General features: G+C 35.5%; 1 long non-coding RNA gene across 2 annotated transcripts; it reads left to right on the forward strand.

Moving 5' to 3' along the window:
* The first annotated feature begins 2,721 nt into the window (after positions 1–2,721).
* On the forward strand, positions 2,722–20,992 carry LOC141117348 (uncharacterized). 2 transcript variants are annotated; one of them, XR_012237143.1, is made up of 5 exons: positions 2,729–3,283; positions 4,576–4,632; positions 5,770–6,024; positions 7,942–7,972; positions 19,207–20,992. It is a non-coding gene; the product is annotated as an uncharacterized lncRNA (long non-coding RNA). The 2 variants fall into 2 exon arrangements; XR_012237142.1 differs by having other exon boundaries at positions 2,722–3,283; positions 4,576–6,024.
* The last annotated feature ends 582 nt before the right edge of the window (positions 20,993–21,574 follow it).

The following is a 21,574-nucleotide window of genomic DNA, read 5'->3' on the forward strand; positions in this document are numbered from 1 at the left end:
TTCGCGTCAAAGACCCAAGCGTTTATTTTTCCTTAAATTTCCTTAAACCCGATTGGGTCTTTCAAGTGAACACAGGTTGGAAGGGGGGGTGGTTACCTAAAGTACTCCAGCAGAGTCTGAACCACCCAATCAGGTTAAAGAGAATAAAGAAAATATAATTACTAGACATTTTTTTTACTGCTGCGCACAACCACACAACATGTCCTGGGTCCCTTGCTTTGTCATCGTGTCGTAAATCTGTATTTGAACATATTTTTAAAAAGGGGTAAAATTATTAGAAATATTTTTTTTTCGCTCCATGGTCAAGATATTACATATTGTAAACTATTACTTATTACTATTGCTTATTATTTATTATTAAGTGTATTAAACATACTTATTATTACGTGTATGAAACATACTTATTATTAAGTGTAATAAATTTGCATATTATTTAGTGTATTAAACTTACTTAATATTAAGGGGATTAAATGCTTTTAAAATTTTAGTAATATTGTATTTATTTAAATACCATTCTAGAACAAGAATTAATTTGCTACTCAGTAAAGTTAAACTATTTAATTTCTAACTTTCTAATTTTTTTTCCATATTCTGTGCTATATTTTGCATTGCACGATATTAAATTTAATTGATGTCTTTATTCTATGCTATATATTTTGGGTTGCAAAATATTAATATTAATTTAATTAATTTTAATTTGGCAGAACCACTCTTATAAATAAGTATACCAATACAAAAAGGGGCACATAGAATGTGCAAACGGAGTCTCTTGTTTATAGCTCTGAAATATCAATACATTAAATAAAACAGAGGTCACTTTGATTGCATTATGTTATATGGGTGTTAATAGTATGTTGACTTACTCTTTGCTGCATGCATAGTAAAAGGTTGTGATAAAAAATAAAATAAAAAAATGGTATACAAAATATTCTCAACTATGGTGCTTTTCCAATGGACACAAAGAGAACGGAGAGAATATACAAAAGTTACAAAAATCAGCAACAAAAATACTCTCTACTATGGTTCTTTTCCAATGGACACGAAGGGAACGAAAAATATATACAAAAGTTTAAAAAAATCAGCAACAAAAATACACTCTACTATGGTACTTTTCCAATGGACATGAAGAGAACTAAAATAAATATACAAAAGTTCCAAAAATCAGCGACAAAAATACTCTCTACTATGGTGCTTTTCCAATGGACATGAAGAGAACTAAAGAAATATACAAAAGTCCCAAAAATCAGCAACAAAAATACCCTCTACTATGGTACTTTTCCAATGGACATGAAGAGAACTAAAAAAACTATACAAAAGGTACAAAAACCAGCAACAAAAATGTTCTCTGCTATGGTACTTTTACAATGGACACGAAGAGAACTCAAAAAATATACAAAAGGTACAAAAACCAGCAAAAAAAAAAATACTCTCTGCTATGGTACTTTTCCAATGGACATGAAGAGAATGAAAAAAAATATACAAAAGGTACAAAAACCAGCAACAAAAATACTCTCTACTATGGTACTTTTCCAATGGACACAAAGAGAACTAAAGAAATATACAAAAGTTAAAAAAATAAGCAAAAAAAAATACACTCTGCTATGGTACTTTTCCAATGGACACGAAAAGAACTAAAAAAATATACAAAAGGTACAAAAACCAGCAAAAATAATACTCTCTGCTAGAGTACTTTTCCAATTCGACAAGAAAAGAACTAAAAAAATATACAAAAGTTACATAAATCAGCATAAATCCTTTATACACCATATAAACCATACAATTACACCTATCGACAAAAAGTTTTTAATATGAATATTTTTGAATATAAAAAAAAACTATACTACAATAAAAAAAAAAAAGTAAAATCCGAGTATTATTTCAAAATGATTCTAAAATGTCTCAAGGTTGTAATCAATTATATTTTACATTAACTGAATAAATGAAGTAGATCTGTTCTAAATCTATAAGGGATTAAACAAAACCACCCCCTCCTTGGGGAAGATGGGTTTATTCTTGGAATTTTTTTTTTTAGTAATTGATTTAAATGATAGTTCTGAATGTCAAAAACACTTCCTATATGATATATTGAAATGCCACTTTCCATTTTTAACATTTAAAACATTAATAATAAAAAAAAAAATTTAAAAAATGTAAATCATGCTCTAAAATAAAAAAATAAAAAAAAACTTTTCATGAATAGTTCCTGCTACAATAGTGTGTATTATAATGCCTCTGAATAAAACCACCATTTGTGTTTGCCTTGTAGCCTTGTGTCAATGCCGGTCTTCTGTTACACTTGGAAATCCTTTACAATGGCACAATCTGATGTGCAACGTATTCATCCTACCAACACATTATTTATGCCACGCGATCCTATCATTAAAAATACATGCCAAAAATCTATCTATTATTCGGATGTTTTCAATAAAGATCATACTGTTGAGGGTATGATAAAATAAAGTGTGTCTTAACAATAATAGTATATGATAGCAAGGATAAAAAAAAAAAAATATGTTAATCTAAATGTAAAAAATATGACATATTATTGCTGTTGGATGGGCATCCATGACTATCAATATTTCCTAAGCAAGTGAAACATGGATGTATTATTATATTCTTATGTAAATTAAATTAGATTTAGGTTTTATTTTTTGTATGCTAATCCATATATATATATATATATATATATATATATATATATATATATATATATATATATAGTCTGGGAAAATACAGCTGTTTTTGTAATGGTTAAATTATTCTGTGCACACCCACCGTGTGCATAGATTGACAATTTGCATATATGCTAATGAGCATATAATTACCAGGCAGATATGCATGGCAGCAGAGGCTCGATTACAATAAATGCATAACTGAGTAAAAATGTGTAATTTTACTCCCCCTCCCACTTATAAAAAAAAAAAAAACATATATCAATACTGTGGGTAAGGCCACCCTTTCCAACATCTGCATATCATCTTTCTTTTTTTTTTTTTTTTAAATATAATACGTATACTTTACGTATAGGCTACGTGGAGCATCCCTTTGTAGTTCATGTATCCTTACGCCATGCCAATCTCCTCTTTTTCTTGCACAGTGCTTCATTCCCCTCTCCAGAGCGATGCAATATTCTTGAAGATCATCTCCCCTCATGAGAATAAGAAGAGCAAGGGAAAAAAAAAAAAAAAGCTATGAAAATACAGCTAAAAAATGAAAACAAGAAGAACAAAAGACATCTTTTGGGATTGTAGAAAGACTCTCTGCAAGGTGCATCTTTACCTAGGTAAGCCTGTAATATGGTCTTTTAAGCTGTTTTATGCATACAAAAGGTTCTTGGCTCAGTGGGGAAGGTGGGGGGGGACTGTAAAGCAGAAAAAAAAAATAAGTATCATGGGGTGCAAAAAATATTAGGGCTGGTAAGGATATGTTCGTTCTTGTTGTAGAAATTTTAAGACCTGTGCTTTAAAAAAAAATGTATTAGTTGCATTAGAGACCTTAGGGTCTAAATTAATTTTAAAAAATGGTAAATGTAAAAACCAAAGATTCAAATAATTTTGTTAAAAAAAAAAAAGGAAAAGCAATCAAGAGGTGTCTGTTTTTAATTATAATTATCCTCTTCTTAGCTTTTTGCTAATGAGCATTTTTTAAGGTGGTTTGGAGAGAGAGAGGGGGGGAGCTCACGTGGGTCTAGGGAAGGCGTGTTTAAATCAGCTCCCAGGGAGTGCTAACAATATGAAAAGATTTGTCTGAACAAAAGCCAGAGACACAAGAGGCTTAATTTATCCAACTTGGTGAGAAAATATTAGTACATAGTTAGGGTATCAGAGTTACGTACAAAAAAAAAAAAATGAAAACCTTTTTAAGCGTTGTACAAAATGCAAAAATAAAAAAATGGGAGTATAAAAGTTTTTGAATATAGTTAAATTTTTTTTTTTAATATTGTTTAAATTTTTTTTTTTAAATTGTCTAAAGCCAAGCCAAAGTCAACGATGCATATTAAGTTTTTGTTGTGTGTGTGTTTTGTGTGTTCTGTGTGTGTGTGTTTTGTGTGTATGTGTTTTGTGTGCTCTGTGTGTGTTTATGTGTATATGTGTTCTGTGTGTGTTTTGTGTGTTCTGTGTGTGTGTGTGTGTTTTGTGTGTATGTGTTTTGTGTGTTCTCTGTGTGTTTATGTGTATATGTGTTCTGTGTGTGTTTTGTGTGTTCTGTGTGTGTGTTTTGTGTGTATGTGTTTTGTGTGTTCTCTGTGTGTTTTTGTGTAAATGTGTTCTGTGTGTGTTTTGTGTGTTCTCTGTGTATATGTGTTCTGTGTGTGTGTTTATGTGTGTATGTATGTAGAGTGGAAACTGAGAGGTAAAATATTATTTGTTTATATAATAATAATAATAAATATTAATTACAACCAATATTTGGATAGTATTAATTATAATAATAATAATATAAAAAATAAAGATGACTCTCATTCAGAATCCTACATTAAAATAAAGCATGCTGAATTTTTTTTCATAAAAAAAAAAAAATACAGCCCAGTACCTGTATCACGTATCTGTATTTTCTTTCTATCCATGTATCCAGAATCAGAGCTGAGGAGATATGGTAGACCCATTTGGCAGGAGCTGTTGTTTTGAAGGCGTAAGTATGAGAATTGTTTATTTAACTGGAAGGACCGACCATGCAAATTTTCTTGGCTAATTATGCCAGTATGGAAGTCTGGATACTTCAAATGCATTAGAAAAAAAAAAAAAAACACACACACTCACAAGGGTTTAGTCATTGGAACAAAACAAGCGTTGGAATTGAAGGCTGTCTATGGGAGAGAACAGGGTGTCTGCGAGGGCCTTTTGACAATGAACTTGAGACATCTCATTAACATTCAGTAGACTGCCTGTCAAGTTCAGGACGTACTGAGTTCCCATGCAAGAAGACAGAAAAGTGAATTCATTGTGCATTTTCTACGGACCATTAGTCCAGCTTCCAAAGAGAGTTTCGAAATTAGCCCTGGAAACCAGACATTAAAAAATGCAGATCCAGACCTGTGTGGCGGACAATTAATAAACTCCAAGTAGGTAAAAAAAAAAAAAAAAAACAAGGAAAGAAGGCCAATTGTTGGATGGCCAACAATTATTACACATAAGTGGAAGCAAACTGTAAAAAAAAAAAATTAAAAAAAAAAGAACTTTTGAAGGAAGTTATGCCCAGTCAAGCCAACAATCCCCAACAGCTCTTTTCATATGTTAATTTCGTCTTCTTGACCAGAGCTTGGTTTGAGATTTGAACTTTGTACAAGGCTAATTCCCTTCACTTCCTGAGATAAATTTCTGAGTGCTAAATTTTGCTGAGTGTTCTTTCATGACTGTGCTCCAGTTTTCCCCTTAAAAAAAAAAAAAAATTCTTTCCCAAGAAAATAATTGCTTGAGAGGAATCATTAAGTACTGGAGTGAGGAAAGAGGGAGGGGGTTGCATTGTGTTAGGTGTCTCCAAGACTTCCCATACCTCTATTTTCTATTCCAACCACTCCCCCTTGTTCAGCGATGCCCCAATCAACATTTTCCTTGGGCCAAACCCAAAGGAATGCAAGGAGGAGCCAACGGATAAAGCAGTATTTAGGTGAAAAGACCCATGGCATGATTGTCTTTCACTCGTTTTTTTTTTTCCTGTGAGGTTTGGGGGCAAAAAGGCTCGTGAAGCCTATGTCATTGTGTTGGTCTTCTGTATCTCTGCCGTGGCTAAAAGGAGGTTGTGTTATCGTTTTTTTTTTTTTATGTGAAGGCTCAACTTTTTTGGTGCATAAGGTTGTGCAGCAGCATACACGAGAAGAAAAAAAAGGAGGGATTCCAAGAACCTCAAAAAAAAAAAAAAAAAAAAAAAAAGCTGCAGAGAAGCGTTCTGAATGGATAGCACCTTTTTACGTCACCGAGAGATGCAACCAACGGCCACAAGAGGGTAGGATGTTGGAGAAAAAACTCATTTTGCTAGCATCTCCAAGAACGATGCATCCATCAGGCGACATGCTAACGGTACACCGTGAGTATCATTTTTTATTATTTTTTTTTATTTATTTTTAATCTTCATTATTTTTTTAATTTTAGGCTGGAAAAGAATTTTAGGCAAAATTTCAAGGGCCCTAGTATTAAGATGGTGAATTTTTTTAATTATTTTTTTATTTTTTTTTTTAGATTAACCAGTTGCTTTCAGAATCCTACGGCTGATCAGCATTTTTTTTTTGGGTCAGGACTGTCAAATAGCAACAATAACATAATCACAGCTCTTATAAATCTCCCATAGCAGTAGGCGAGGATTTTTTTTTTTTTTTTTTAGTTATAATCACCACAAAGATTTAGCCTTTTAAGATCCCTCAGCCTCCGATTAAAAGACCCGAGTTTCACACACAAGAATTAGCAGCATTCACAGTACCTCGGGTCTCATTATAATCTTCCATGCTTGCACTTGGCATCTTAATTTAAAGGGACTGAGGGTGGGAGAGACAAACTGGAATAGTGCAGCAAAAAAAAAAAAAAAAGATGGGCCCCCTATTATGCTTAAAGAAAAGGCCTAAGACGAGGAATGACATCTTGTTTACCTTCTCTATGCGTCCGAGGACCATGTCATTTCAGACTGAAGTGGGTGACCATTGTGCATCATAATTAAAAAAGAAAATCTATGGTCAAGAAATAAAACCTCTTCCAGTTGCAGGGTTAATTAAAAACAATAAAATTTGCTAATTAACATAAGGTCGAGTGCTGGGTGTATAATATTTTTTTTTTGCTTGTAGAGCAAATTTCCAATTTTGGCAATTTAGATAGAAAAATTGGAGAGTGTGATTTTGGAAGCTTTCAGATTTGGAAACCAGTTACGTAATATTCCATGGGAATTGTTTGATATTAACAGCATTTTTTTAAATGCTTTTTTTTTTTATTATGGTCTGAATGATGTGTCTTACTCTTAATTTTGTGAAATGTATATAAATGTTACATGATATAGCTTTTTTGTTCATTTTTTACAAATAAATGGTTACATAAAGCAGAGCAGAAATTAAAGATACATTAAATAAATAGACAGACAAAAGGTAGTGCTCAGAATAATACAATTTTCGAACTGAATAAACAAGAATGGCCAATTTCTGGAATCTTTTAAATTTACCATTAGGCCTTTATGCAGGAATCCAGAGTTTAGGCATAGTTCTATTTTCTATTTCTATTATATTTTCATATTTCTATATTAGTATTTTCATTATTATTATTATTACTATTATTAGCATTATTACTTTATTATTATTATTATTATTATTATTATTATTGTTTTTGTTGATATTAGTATTTTCATTATTATTATTATTACTATTATTATTATTATCATTATTATTATTACATTATTATTATTATGTTTTTGTTGTGATTTTAATAGGCTTTAAATATTTCAAATTACAGAATTAAAAATTTGAGATTCCTTTATAATCCATTTATAACATTCCAGAAATACAGAATTTCAATGCACTCATTGTGCTTTTTTAAAATATCTTAAGACCATTTAAAATTGTAACATTTATTTTTTATTTTATTTTTCTTTTTTTTATGCAGATAAAAAAATCAGTATAAAAAGGACTTTTGACAGGCCTCTCAAACTGTGAATGAGTAGGCCCCTCCCCAAACCAATGTTTTGTGGATAGATAGATAGATAGTTAGATAGATAGATAGATAGATAGATAGATAGATAGATAGATAGATAGATAGATAGATAGATAGATAGATAGATAGATAGATAGATAGATAGAATATACTGGTTAGAAAATGTGTTTGAGAAGCTTGTATTTTAATTCATTTGGAGGGTATTTTTCTTTGAGGTTGCTAGTGGGTGATATAGGCCAGGTGGAATGATGACTGTGCAAACTCTAATATAGAAATAGATTGGTTGCCATAATATATATATATATATTTTTTTTAGAACCCCATGGGTGGAGAATCAGAAATGAAAGGTATGAATGGCTATTTATCTTTATAATATAGGTTTCTATAGGAAATTATAATAAGTAATACAATGTATGCAATATATTATATACAATATTAGTATGAATATAACATTGGGATGTTTAACTCTGATATATATATATAGATATAGATAGATCTATATCTATATATATATAGATATAGATATCTATCTATATCTATATATATATATCTATATATATATATAGATATATATATATATATAGCTCTCTATATATACTGTATATATACTGTATATATAATATATACTGTATTTCTAACAGCTTTTTTAGTATCATATCAGTATATTTAGAAAAATGTAACGTGTGTATAAAACAGTCCCTTGTAGAATACTGTCACTTTTTGGTTTTGCATAGTAATTTTTTTTCTTGATAACTGCCATAGAGGGTGCTTAATGATTAATAATGAGATGATGTTATTATTTTCTGCAGCCTTGGGTTGTTACAGAATATATTACTATATATATATATATATATATATATATATATATATATATAAATTGAGAGAGGGCAGCCTATGTATCTGCATGCCAAAATATACAGTGACAGTCCATGCTGCGTACGTTTGTATTTTTGGGTGTTCTTGTGGGCCTCAGGTCTAGAAGTATGTTACATTGAGTGGATCTTTGTTGGTGGCAAGTTCTTTCACTTGGTTCCTGGGTAAACCATGACAGCTTGGTGTTAGCTAAACCCATAAAATATTCTAATCCAAATCTCTGTTAAAATAAAAAAATTAGGTGCAATACAACATTTTTTTTTTTTTAAATGGCCTTTGTTACTGAGTAATACAGCCATTTTAATTTCTATACATATGCTTATTTAACACCGATGTTACTCTAGAATAGTTTTTGAAATGCAACAATGGGAAGTTTAAGGGTCCTCTTTGTTTTTTTTTATTATTTTTTTTTTTTTTTTTGGTTAATAAAGAGAACACCAGTATAGAGAAAATTAACAGTGGGCCAACAGCCTTTTTTTTAAAATAATTTGTATTTATTTATTTTTTTAATAAAGAGAACCTCAGTATAAAGTATATAGTACATTAAAAGTGTAATCCAGTATGCATGATGTAAAAATTAATAAAGGCACTATAGGGCCAACAGTTTTTTTTTCTTAATTATTTTTTATTTCTTTTGTATATTTTTAAATAAAGAGAACCTCAGTATAAAGTACATTAAACGTGTAATCCAGTATGCATGATGTAAAAATAAATAAAAGCACTATGGGGCCAACTGTTTTTTTTCTTAATTATTCTTTATTTCTTTTGTAAATTAACAGTGGGCCAACAGCCTTTTGTTTAAATATATATATATTTTTTTTAAAATAAAGAGAACCTCAGTATAAAGTACATTGAAGGTGTAATCCTGTATGCATGATGTAAAAATGAATAAATAATAAAGGCACTATAAGGCCAACAGGTTTTTTCTTCTTAAATATTTTTTATTTATTTTTTCTTAAATAAAGAGAATCTCAGTATAAAGTACATTAAAAGTGTAATCCACTATGCATGATGTAAAAATGAATAAAGGCACTATAGGGCCAACAGTTTTTTTTTCTTAATTATTTTTAATTTCTATTTTTTTTAACTAAAGAGAACCACAGTATAAAGTACATTAACAGTCTAATCTAGTGTGTATGATGTAAAAATACATAAAGGCACTTTAGGGCCCACAGACTTTAATATTTATAGCAGACTAATCATCTAAGCAAAATATTTGCAGGATTTAAAAAAGAAATAGAAATCATTTTTTACACTAATATTTTTTAACTTGTTTGGTGGATACTGTTTTTCTAAACAAATCATCAATATACCCTTCTTCCCAAAATTTTCTTTAAGTAGATCCTGATAAAAAAAAGCAATATGTATAAACATTAGCAAATTAAATACATGGAGTAAAATGAACCTAATATATCAGATAAAAATGCAAAAAAAAAAAATCTCTTGAATGAGAAGAGCACATGGGGAGTGTATGATGGGAAAAAAGGATTTTCTGGAGGCTGTAATTATTATTATTTTTTTTAAGCATCCCTGAGCAGTTAATACATCAGTCTTATAAAACCAAGGGGGAGTGTAGCTTTGCATGAAAACACAAAAGGGTTTAGGTTTCACCAATTCTAGCTTTGTTGTTAGCATAGAATGGAAATGCCTTGAAAGATGCACCATGATATTGATCTGATAAACTACAGTGCGCCCACGGGTCCAAGTTTTGTATCAAATGCTGTTGAAAAAAAAATTGTCACCTTGTACTAATTAGGTTATAAAATGTGTGTTTAGGTAAGTGTGTATGTAATTATTAATTCTTAATTATTTCATACATTTATTGGCCCATTGACATGCTGCCTTTTAAAACCCTTGAGCCTATCTATGACCATTTACATTTTGCAACCCATACCAACCAATCAAATATCAGCTTTTATAGATTCATCATCTTTAGGCTAATTGGCTGGTATAGTTTACTGTGCACTTTTTATTTTTTTTATTTCTCTGTACTATGTTATTAAATAACCCCATTATGTAAGGACGCTGTGTTTTGTGAGGTCAGGATGATCAATGCAATAAGAAATGATACTCAAGAGGAACAAATGCTTCACAGTTATAGGAACGCATGGATTTTTTGTCTGAAATGTTAGTTTTTTAATACTATAGGTGCTCAATTAGCCAGTTGGAGGGGGGGTGGGGCGCAATTTAAGTGAAGCATAAAATAAATGGGGGGGGGGCAGAAAGAAAGAAAGAGGCAAGATTGGGGAAGAGGAAACAAGGAAGGAGAAAGAAAGAAAGAAAGAAAGAAAGAAAGAAAGAAAGAAAGAAAGAAAGAAAGAAAGAAAGAAAGAAAGAAAGAAAGAAAGAAAGAAAGAAAGAAAGAAAGAAAGAAAGAGGAGGAGGTAGACAGGAAAAGAGCATGAGGAGGGAAGAAAGAGGGAGAGAGAGGATGGAGGTGGAGGGTGGATGGAGATGGAGGGGGAATGGAGGTGGAGATATAATGGAGGTGACGAGAGGATGGAGGTGGTAAGAGGATAGAGATGGTGGGGGAATGGAGGTGGAGATAGGATGGAGGTGGAGGGAGGATGGAAGTGGAGAGAGGATGGAAGTGGAGAAAGAATGGAGGTGGAGAGAGGATGGAAGTAGTGAGAGGATGGAGGTGGAGGGAGGATGAAGGTGGAGGGAGGATGGAGATGGAGGGGGAATGGAGGTGGAGATATAATGGAGGTGGAGAGAAGTGGAAGGAGGGTGGAAGTGGAGAGAGGATGAAAGTGGAGAGAGGATGGGGATGGAGAGGGGATGGAGGTGGTGAGAGGATGGAGGTTGAGGGAGGATGGAGGTGGAGGGAGGATGGAGGTGGAGGGAGGATGGAGGTGGATGGAGATGGAGGGGGAATGGAGGTGGAGATATAATGGAGGTGAAGTGAGGATGGATGTGGTAAGAGGATAGATATGGAGGGGGAATGGAGGTGGAGATAGGATGAGGTGGAAAGAGGATGGTGGTGGTGAGAGGATGGAGGTGGAGAGATGATGGAGGTGGAGGGAGGATGGAAGTGGAGAGAGGATGGAAGTGGAGAGAGAATGGAAGTGGAGAGAGGATGGAGGTGGTGAGAGGATGGGGGTAGTGAGAGGATAGAGGTGGAGGGGAGATGGAGGTGGAGGGAGGATGGAGATGGAGGGGGAATGGAGGTGGAGATATAATGGAGGTGAAGAGAGGTGGAGGGAGGATGGAAGTGAAGAGAGGATGGGGATGGAGAGGGGATGGAGGTGGTGAGAGGATGGAGGTTGAGGGAGGATGGAGGTGGAGGGAGGATGGAGGTGGTGGGAGGATGGAGATGGAGGGGGAATGGAGGTCCACATATAATGGAGGTGAAGAGAGGATGGAGGTGGTAAGAGGATAGAGATGGAGGGGGAATGGGGGTGGAGATAGGATGGAGGTGGAAAGAGGATGGTGGTGGTGAGAGGATGGAGGTGGAGAGAGGATGGAGTGATGGGATGGTGGAGATGGAGGGAGGATGGAGGTGGCAAGAGGATGGAGATGGAGGGGGAATAGTGGACTAGTGGTGGAGATAGGATGGAGGTGGAGAGATGATGGAGGAAGGATGGAAGTGGTGAGAGGATGAAAGTGGAGAGAGGATGGAGGTGGAGAGAGGATGGAGGTGGTGAGAGGATGGAGGTGGTGAGAGGATGGAGGTGGTTAGAGGATGGAGGTGGAGAGAGGATGGGGATGGAGAGGGGATGGAGGTGGTGAGAGGATGGAGGTTGAGAGAGGATGGAGGTGGAGGGAGGATGGAGGTAGTGGGAGGATGCAGATGGAAGGGGAATGGAGGTGGAGATATAATGGAGGTGAAGAGAGGTGGCGGGAGGATGAAAGTGGAGAGAGGATGAAAGTGGAGAGAGGATGGAGGTGGAGAGAGGATGGAGGTGGTGAGAGGATGGAGGTGGTTAGAGGATGGAGGTGGAGGGAGGATGGAAGTGGAGAGAGGATGCAAGTGCAGAGAGAGGATGGAGGTGGTGAGAGGATGTAGATGGAGGGGGAAGAGAGGTGGAGATAGGATGGAGGTGGAGAGAGGATGGAAGTGGAGAAGGGATGGAGGTGGTGAGAGGATAGAGATAGAGGAGAAGAAAGGAGAGCTATAGAAGAGTTTTGGAGAGGGATCGAGGAGAGGAACGAGAAAGGAGAATACACTTGGAAAAAGGGAGGGAGAGAAGAAGGAGGGAAGGAGCAATTTACAGAGAGAAATTTGCAGAGAGAAATAATGAGATGTAGAGGGAAAGAGGAACGATGCAAAAGAAAGAGAATGTTAACATTCTAGATAACACCATGGTGTAAATAATCTATACCAGTATAGGATCTATGTGCATCCAAAAGGGAGAGCAACATGCAAGTTCCTCATGCCCAGTAATCATTGACCATTGATCCTGTACCTCAAGACCATACCAAGTCAAATGAATCCCGCCAAGTCATGGTATGCACTCAAAATTACAATGTTTGCTAAGTGTGGCGCCTTGCCTTCTATACCTGTGGACAACCACCCCAGGTAGGGGCCTGCAAGATACATTTAATACACAAGGATCACATACCTCCTGTATATTTAAGTCAAGTTTTAAAAATTAGAAAAGACATTTGAGGTGTACATCTGAGATCTCATAAAACAGGAGTAACCATGTAGACTCACTGGCGTTGATTTACCAAGGGAGCTGAGAACGTGCACGTGATTGGCCCAATCATGCGCCAGCCACATTTTTTTTTTTTTATTTCCCTTGCACATGATTAAATATTCAAAGGCACCAAATTCACTAAGCTAAGTAATCAATCTCTGCCCTTTCAGTAAATCAGTCCCACTGGCTCCTCCTTCTTTTAGATTTTTAGATTGGATAATGGTGCAAATATTGGCTTACACTTGATTGACTGAGCAGGCAAGATTCCCACCAGGGTGCCATACTGAAAAAAACAAGCAAGGCCTTCTTTCAGTTTGCAGATTTGTATTTTTTTATTTTTTTTGCAGTTTTATAAGGAAACATTTGTACAGGGAAGGTGGTCCATGCAACGACTCTACACCAGCAGCCATTTTGTCTAATAGCATTTCAGTTGCTGGGGGTCATGAAAGTCTCCAATGCCCCTTCCAAGAATAGATCTCATCTGTGGCTAATGTTATAAGACCCTGGCATTTCTCTAAAGGCTCTAGGTTGAAGGCATTGGAACGTACGTATGTAGAAATATCTAGGCTCGCGGTGATTGCAAATTGAGCCGCGCCGTTTGGTTAGTCCTTTTGAAGTGTGCCTGCCCATTCCATGAATGGATTAATTAGCTGGTCTCCTGCCTCCAGAAGTGGTACATGCAGCAGACGTATATTAACAATAACGTATGCATTATGTAGTGTGGGCCAAGGTCAAAGAACCATCGTTACATTAGAAATAATTAATAACAGAGAATACTTTGCACATGGTATCCATGTAGCCTAAGAGAAAATGTATTAAAAAATATACACTATTTGCATTCATAATTAATGTATAACTCATCATACAAAAAAAAAAGATAAGAATGTAACTATGGGTGATAAAGAATAGAATAACATATCTAGAAACATAGAATAGAAACAATGAATAATAAAAGGCATTAATGTGAAAAAGATCATCAAATAGATTATAGAAAAAAAATAGATAGATAGATAGATAGATAGATAGATAGATAGATAGATAGATAGATAGATAGATAGATAGATAGATAGATAGATAGATAGATAGATGTGACAGTTATTTTCAAATTGGGACTGAGCTGAAAATAACTGTCACTTCTTTGAAAATCATCCTAATCTTGGTGTGTAATCTTTGTAAATGAGCATCATCAGATCACATTATTGGATGTAAGCAGAATAGCAGGAAAGATAGATAGATAGATAGATAGATAGATAGATAGATAGATAGATAGATAGATAGATAGATAGATAGATAGATGTGACAGTTATTTTCAAATTGAGACTGAGCTGAAAATAACTGTCACTTTTAAAAAAAAATAAGTATCGTAATCCTGTGTGTAATCTTCATGAATGAGCATTATCTACAGATCCCATTGTTGGATATAAGGATTGTGTGTTTGGATTTAATCCAGCAGCTGTTCAGAGTGGGTGTTGAGTTTGTAGATACTATAAGAATCCTAAAAAAAAAAAACTTTCAGGTGTATGTTACAGTTACTCGCATTTTTGTACTCTATCATGTACTGAAATGCATCACAGGGAAAAAAAGATAGATAGATAGATAGATAGATAGATAGATAGATAGATAGATAGATAGATAGATAGATATGGAATAGATAGTTGGAAAGATACAAAGATAGCAAGATATCTAGATAGACAGTTAGGCTGGCCATACATTATACAATGTTCTTGTACAACTTTCCTTTAGCTTTACCAAAACCATCTAATATTGAGGTCACACCTAAACACTTTCTATTTGTATGCAATCAGGCCAGTCCATCCATTACATAGTTGAAGTAGTAAATAAAGGAAATTGAACAAGAAAATTGTATAATATATCGCCAGCTATAGATAGATAGACAGATACTAAATGTAGATTGGTCAAGATATGGGAAAATATAGATAGATAAATAGATAGATAGATAGATAGATAGATAGATAGATAGATAGATAGATAGATAGATAGATAGATAGACAGATAGCTTTCTAAGCTAGTTCCATGAGAGAGGAAGCTTCTTTCCAGGAATGGCTCTCAGCCCAGGCAGATTGGCCTCATAGTGATCACACCGGGCTCTGTCTGCACATGGAAGGCAACTGCCATTTCCATTACCTTCAGATTTGAATCTTTTGTTATATTTACAGCCATTGGGGCAGAGATCATTGTAAATGATCACACAGTATTCTCACAGAACGATGGAAGGGATAATACGTAATTTCAGTCCACATACATCGTACATCAGGCATTATTGATGAGGAAACCTCCTTGCCTTTCCAATATGGTGGCTGGAAATTTAAAAAAAAAACAACAAAAAAAAAAACAAATAAGCAAAAAAATACACTACCCTAGTGCTGTGACTGATCTGTCAGTATTATAAAATATTATTGAAAAAAATAAAAAAAATATATATACAGTTGATAGGCTAGGTTGTTACACCTTTAGCTGAAAACAAAATCTCTTTCACGACTCCTAAACAAAATGATGATTCTTGTCATTGACTTTTTTCATAAATACCACAATGGGCATGCCTAAATTGTTGGCGCTATATACAGTACATACCAATAATAAAAAAAGAAGTAAAAATAAATGTATAGTATTATATGACATAAGGGCAGTATAACAAGGGTAAAGTGGAACTACAGAGGCAAAAGCAGCATGGATTTTTCCATACTGCATTGGGGAGAGCAATGAGAATATACAACATGCAGCAACCAATTTCATTTCTTTCAGGTGAAGTTTAATGATGGGTTCTTATGAGTATGAGTGGTTCTATGAGTTCCTTTGCACATTGCACTCCGTTTTTCAGGTATTAAGCTTCAGTTGGCCCTCTATCATGTTTGCCCATACATTTTGTATGCCCTCATCAGGCCCTTCTGGCCCACATCTGGCCCTTCAGTCTATAAGGCCATACAATAACAACTTACACAAGAGCAATGACTGTTCCTCAGTTTCTATTACCCATGTCGGTCAACATTCATCCATTGACCATTAGATATGGACCAACAAGGGAAGTCACTATTGTGCCATACATCTTGTTGGCTTTGGCCAGCGTGGTTGATAAGTCAACTAGGCCGCTGTCATAATCACTTTATTGAAACAGATCCTGCTCCATTTATTCCTCTCCGATGTTGGTGGACCTACAAGTTACAGTAAAAACCCTAAAACTGGCAGGCAGTAGTTATTTGTTTTGGGACAGTTTGTATGAAATCTTGACCTTTTAGGAATTTTTCTCTGTTAAAGAATTGATTTGCTAAAGAATTGGGCGCAATTGCTTTGAAAAATGTGTTTTTCACTTAGGTTTGTGGATGTGAGGAAGTTCTGCTGACTTCAATTATCCAATCATATGCAAGCAAAAATCATGCCTGGTGAATTGTCCTTGTATGGTTTTGGATATTCTTCACAGAGTGAATTTTTGGTCCCTTTCCTTGCAAAGTGAAAATTCACTTCTCAAATTTATCAAGCTGAATGTCTTTAATAAATCAGGGTCAATAAGTCATATCTAAGACTCGAAGATAAAAATAGGTAGGTTGCCCTTAGCAAATATTTGGATTCTAGATAGCCTTCCTATAATGCAGTTTTGAAAGACAAGTGTTGGTTGATATGAGCAAGACATCTCTCCTTTCCTAAGCTTTTAAAGTCAATCCCTGATGAGGCATGAAGCCCAAACCAGCTTTCCACTAGCTCCATATGTCTCTCCAATACTGTGGTGGAGTGATTTACCCTGCTTTTGTGACCATTGCCATCAGTTTTCACTCTCTTTTCTTAATGTTTAAGTAACCCTAATGATCATGCAGAGTGCAGCAGGAGGAATGAGACTCCTCTTTCTGTAAAGTTGTAGTGGAGATCTATGAAGGGGGATGATAGAGCCAGGATCTCCTGCAGGGTATACTTGCTACTGGGTCCGGTATCGATACAAGAAGCCACTGGGTTACCCAACCAACTGGAGCCCCATATCGAGACGAAAAGCCATGGGGTTACCCAGTCTACTGAAGTCCTGTATAAATACGAGAAGCCCCGCGGTTACCCAATCTACTGGAGTCCCGCATAGATATGAGAAGCCCCTAAGTTACCCAGTCTAATGGAGTCCTGTATAGATGCGAGAAGCCCCTGGGTTACCCAATCTACTGGAGTCCTGCATATATATGAGAAGCCCTAGGTTACCCAATCTACTGGGGTCCCATATCGATACGAGAAGCCACTGGGTTACCCAATCAACTGGAGTCCCGTATGATACGAAAAGCCACTGGGTTACCCAATCTACAGGAGTCTTCTATCGATACGAAAAGCCACTGGGTTACCCAATCTACTGGGGTTCCGCATCAAATTGAGAAGCCACTAGGTTAGCCAACCTACTGGAGTCCTGTATCGATACGAGAAGCCACTGGGTTACCCAATCTACTGGAGTCCCGTATCGTTACAAGAAGCCACAGGGTTACCCAATCTTCTGGAGTCCCGTATCGATTTGAGAAGCCACGGGGTTACCTAATCTACCAGAGTCCCGTATTGATACAAGAAGCCACCGATTTACCCAATATACTGAGGTTCCGTATCTATATGAGAAGCCACTGGTTTACCCAATCTACAGTAGTCCCATATCGGTATGAGAAGCCACTGGGTCACCCAACCTACTGGAGTCCCGTATCCATCCAAGAAGCCACTGGGTTACCCAAGCTACTGGAGTCCCGTATTAATTAAAAAAAAAACTAGGTTACCCAATCTATTATCATCTATACATGACCAAAATTTTAGCTCTGGGTGGACTGAACCGTAAAAGCCGATCCTTGTTGTGGCAGGGCATTGATCAATGAAGGTATCAGTACATTCATGTAAATAAAGTACTTATACAATATTAAAGCTTCAAATTTGTAGCCAGGTTGAGCATTAAAGGGTTAACTATGAACACTGAAGGGTTACAGTAAAAGATTTGGCCTTGAAGACTACTATTAAATGTGGCTGGTGGATAACAAAGGAAGCTGGGAGATCCGAACATTTGTATGGTGACAATACAGGACCCTGGCCAGGTTATTTCATAAGGGAAGGTACTGTCCAAAGGCCAGGGATACATTTTTTTCCCCTTCCCGTAGTACCTCCCCCTCTGACAAAACAAAATTTCTACAGGCCAGCAGTAAGTCAGGACTGCTGACATCCCCAGCCTTCTGGCCAATCACAGCCAGGGAAAGGGAGGGGTGTGCAAAAGAATGAATGGGCATGCATTTCCCTAACACCCCCTAGAGCAGAAGATGTTTCAACGAAGCAACATTGCCAGACGCAACCTCTGAGCTACCGAGGGGTCGAGGAGGGAACCCATCGAGGCAGATGGATCTCGGGAAATGTGTTAACCCCTGTGAACAGTCTTCCCGGAGGCTTTATTCAAGAGTGATCTGCATGATCTCATTTTTTTTTCTTTCTGGCATAAGACGCTTCAGATTATAATCAGCTAACGCTAGAATTCCTTGGGAATTTTCTCACCAAGACGTGATGGAAGGAAAAAAGAACAAAAAAAAAAAAAAAACAGCTGAGCTTGACACCTCTTACATAACGCTGCCTTCTCAATAGCTATTATTGTGTATTACCATTCTTATCTTGTTCTGATTTGATACGTGGTTAATAATCTACGTGCGCGGCGTGGAGCGTGGGCAATCTGGAAGCGGAAGACGGTCTTGGGTTTTTCACAAGGTCTGACTCCTGAGAGAGCTAATAAATTTTAATTAATGAGTCGTGCAGAAGATCTAGATCATATATTGTGAGGTTCCCTTTGTATCATAATCGAAGGATGGGCTCGCTGCATCATTTGGCTGACGAGGTGATTCGTTATTACATTGTAGGCTTGCCAAGGTAGCGGTCTTGGGTATTGCAATTTCTTTTTTTTTTTTTTTTTTTTATTTTCTTTTTTTTAGCTAGAACGTTTTTTTGCTGTTTTGTCCTTTTTGTGTCTTGGAGGTCATAAACGTGTAGATGCCTAGGAAACTGTTTGTGATTATGCAATGTGTTCTACCTATAAGCCGGTAACGTTTGTATTTTTTTAAAATTAGAAATCAACTCTCTGGAATACAACTCATGGAGGATGACGCTGGCATTGGGACGAACAGGGGTTAATTGTTATCTTTGGTTATCTAGCTGTATGAGTGTTGTCAATTCTTCATAAAGCTAGATAACCGAAAGTAAAAATAACCCCATTACGCGCCTAGTTATGGTGGTTTCAGCAGAAGGCACCGAAAAAACGTCAAGGGGTACAAGAAGGAATTCTGGACCATCCTGGAGCTGATGGACTGTTAAAAAAAAGTATGTTAATTTGCTTCTGGAATATTATCTGGAGGTAGGACTTTTTATCAACCACCTTTCCATGAGGTATATAAAATATGATCGACCTTACCTGCTAAATTATGGACTGTTCCAAGACTCTACTGTTCTCGAATCAAGCCTTGGCTGGGGTGTAACAGGTATTAGGAATAAAAAAAAAAAAAAAATACTTTCCAAGACAGACTTTTAAAATATGGAAGTGAATTACAGATTGGATTGGTATGAATAATGACTTCAGGAATTTCTAATCATCTTTGCAAGGACATTGGCACATTGTAACCCTCTGAATGGAATATGGTATTTTATTTATTACCCCAAAACAAATCTTTATATTTTGGTTTGGGAGCCAGCTTGGGACTAAAATGCAACAGTTTTGACAGACTTTTTTTTTAAATCATTTTTAATAAATAAAAAAACTTTTTTTTTGGATTAAAACAAGCAAAAAATAAATAAATAAATAGTTTTCAGTCAAATAATCAGTATAATCAAACTTTTTTTTTCCTGCAAAAAAAAAATATTTTAATCATTTGTGTTTTTTTTTTTAATTTAATTGGTTTATTTTACCCCAACCAACCAACATGCAATTTTTTTTTACATGTTTGTGACAGTTGGGCTAGTTGAGTTGTGGTTAAAAAAAAAAAAAAAAAAAAAAACTTGCTTAGCTCTTCTTTGATTTAGCCTGTATAATTAACTTGTTTTCCACTAGACTGGATCCTAAGAAAACTTTTTAGTTCAGTCTGTGGAAGCGACATTTGACCAGAGGTCTCTGCCTGCTGAGAAGGATTGGGTTTTTAATCCCACCCCCCTAAGTAAGGGGATTATGCAGTTAGAAAATGCCATAAAATAAAAGGTCTGCTGAAACAAGAGCTAAACACGGACAAGGGATATTTAACGCTCTTCATTGCTGCTCCCTCTCGCAGCTAATAGGGTTAAGTTGTAATTTGGAGAGGGTGATTCAAAAAAAAAAAAAATAAATAACTTGGACCTAATCAGATTGGGACAGTGGAGGGTTAAAAAAAAAAAAAAACTTTTCTGTAGTTAAACCTAGCAGAATTAATTTTTAAAATAAATAAATTGATTATTTATTTTGAAGCCTGTGATTAAAAGGGATTTTTTTTTTTTTTTTTTTACTGGTGTGGAGACATGAGTATAGTATCCAAACTATAGTAGTCGTCTTCAAACCTGTTGCAAAGGGAACATAGTCTAGTGGGACAGAAGTTTATGAGATTACTATGTAATACAATGGAGAGAAAGATGTTCTGAACTGTTAATTAGTCCCAAGGAGTTTGCTAACTTGTAGTTAAAAAAAAAATCCTTGACTTTAAAAATTATACATGGAGGGTTTAAAATATTGTGAATTTCTTGAGAATGAGAATATGCTTCAAAAAAGAAAGTAAGTAAGGCAGAGATTTTTGGGAAGATCTGCTACAATTATATTTGCCCTCAACCAAGTAAAAAAAAAAAATTTGGTGTATATTGGATATAGTGGTTAGAGGGTAATACCCATTGATACCTCAAAATACATGGAATATTCTGGATTCCCAGGGCATCGAGAAATTCATAATTTGTAGTGTTGTACGTCTTCAGTGCTACATGTATTCTGTATCTCAGTTTCCGAAATGTGTTTGCGAAATTATGCACGGTAATTGGCTGGTTGCTTGCCTAAAAACCTGGTCATCTAATTGTTCGAAGGACTTTCATTACATCTATAATCTCCATTGATTTAGGGCCATGGAAAGTACGCCAGTGAAATGGCCATGACGTGACTGTTGTGGGAAGCAATATGCAGGGAAGCTGATATTTTAAGATGGCGATAGAAGAGTTCCATAACTTGGCCCATCAAAAATTCGGAACCTTTGCTATCTGAATTCAAAAAGTCTACATTTTTAAATTAAAAATTTCCAAAATAGTTTTGGTAGAACTTCAAAAAGCGGTAGCCAGTCCTTTCCCAGAACAGTAAATTCACCATTATCTGGTACCAATGGACCAAACCAAGTCTTGTGATGTCAATTGTATGGACTAATGAGCCAAAACATGGCGTGTTGTTGGTTTAATTCTAGCTTAGCTGAAAATTAAGTATTTATTTTAGTAGATTTATGA

The sequence above is a fragment of the Aquarana catesbeiana genome, linkage group LG13 (assembly GCF_042186555.1).
Source record: "Aquarana catesbeiana isolate 2022-GZ linkage group LG13, ASM4218655v1, whole genome shotgun sequence".
Lineage (NCBI taxonomy): Eukaryota > Metazoa > Chordata > Amphibia > Anura > Ranidae > Aquarana > Aquarana catesbeiana.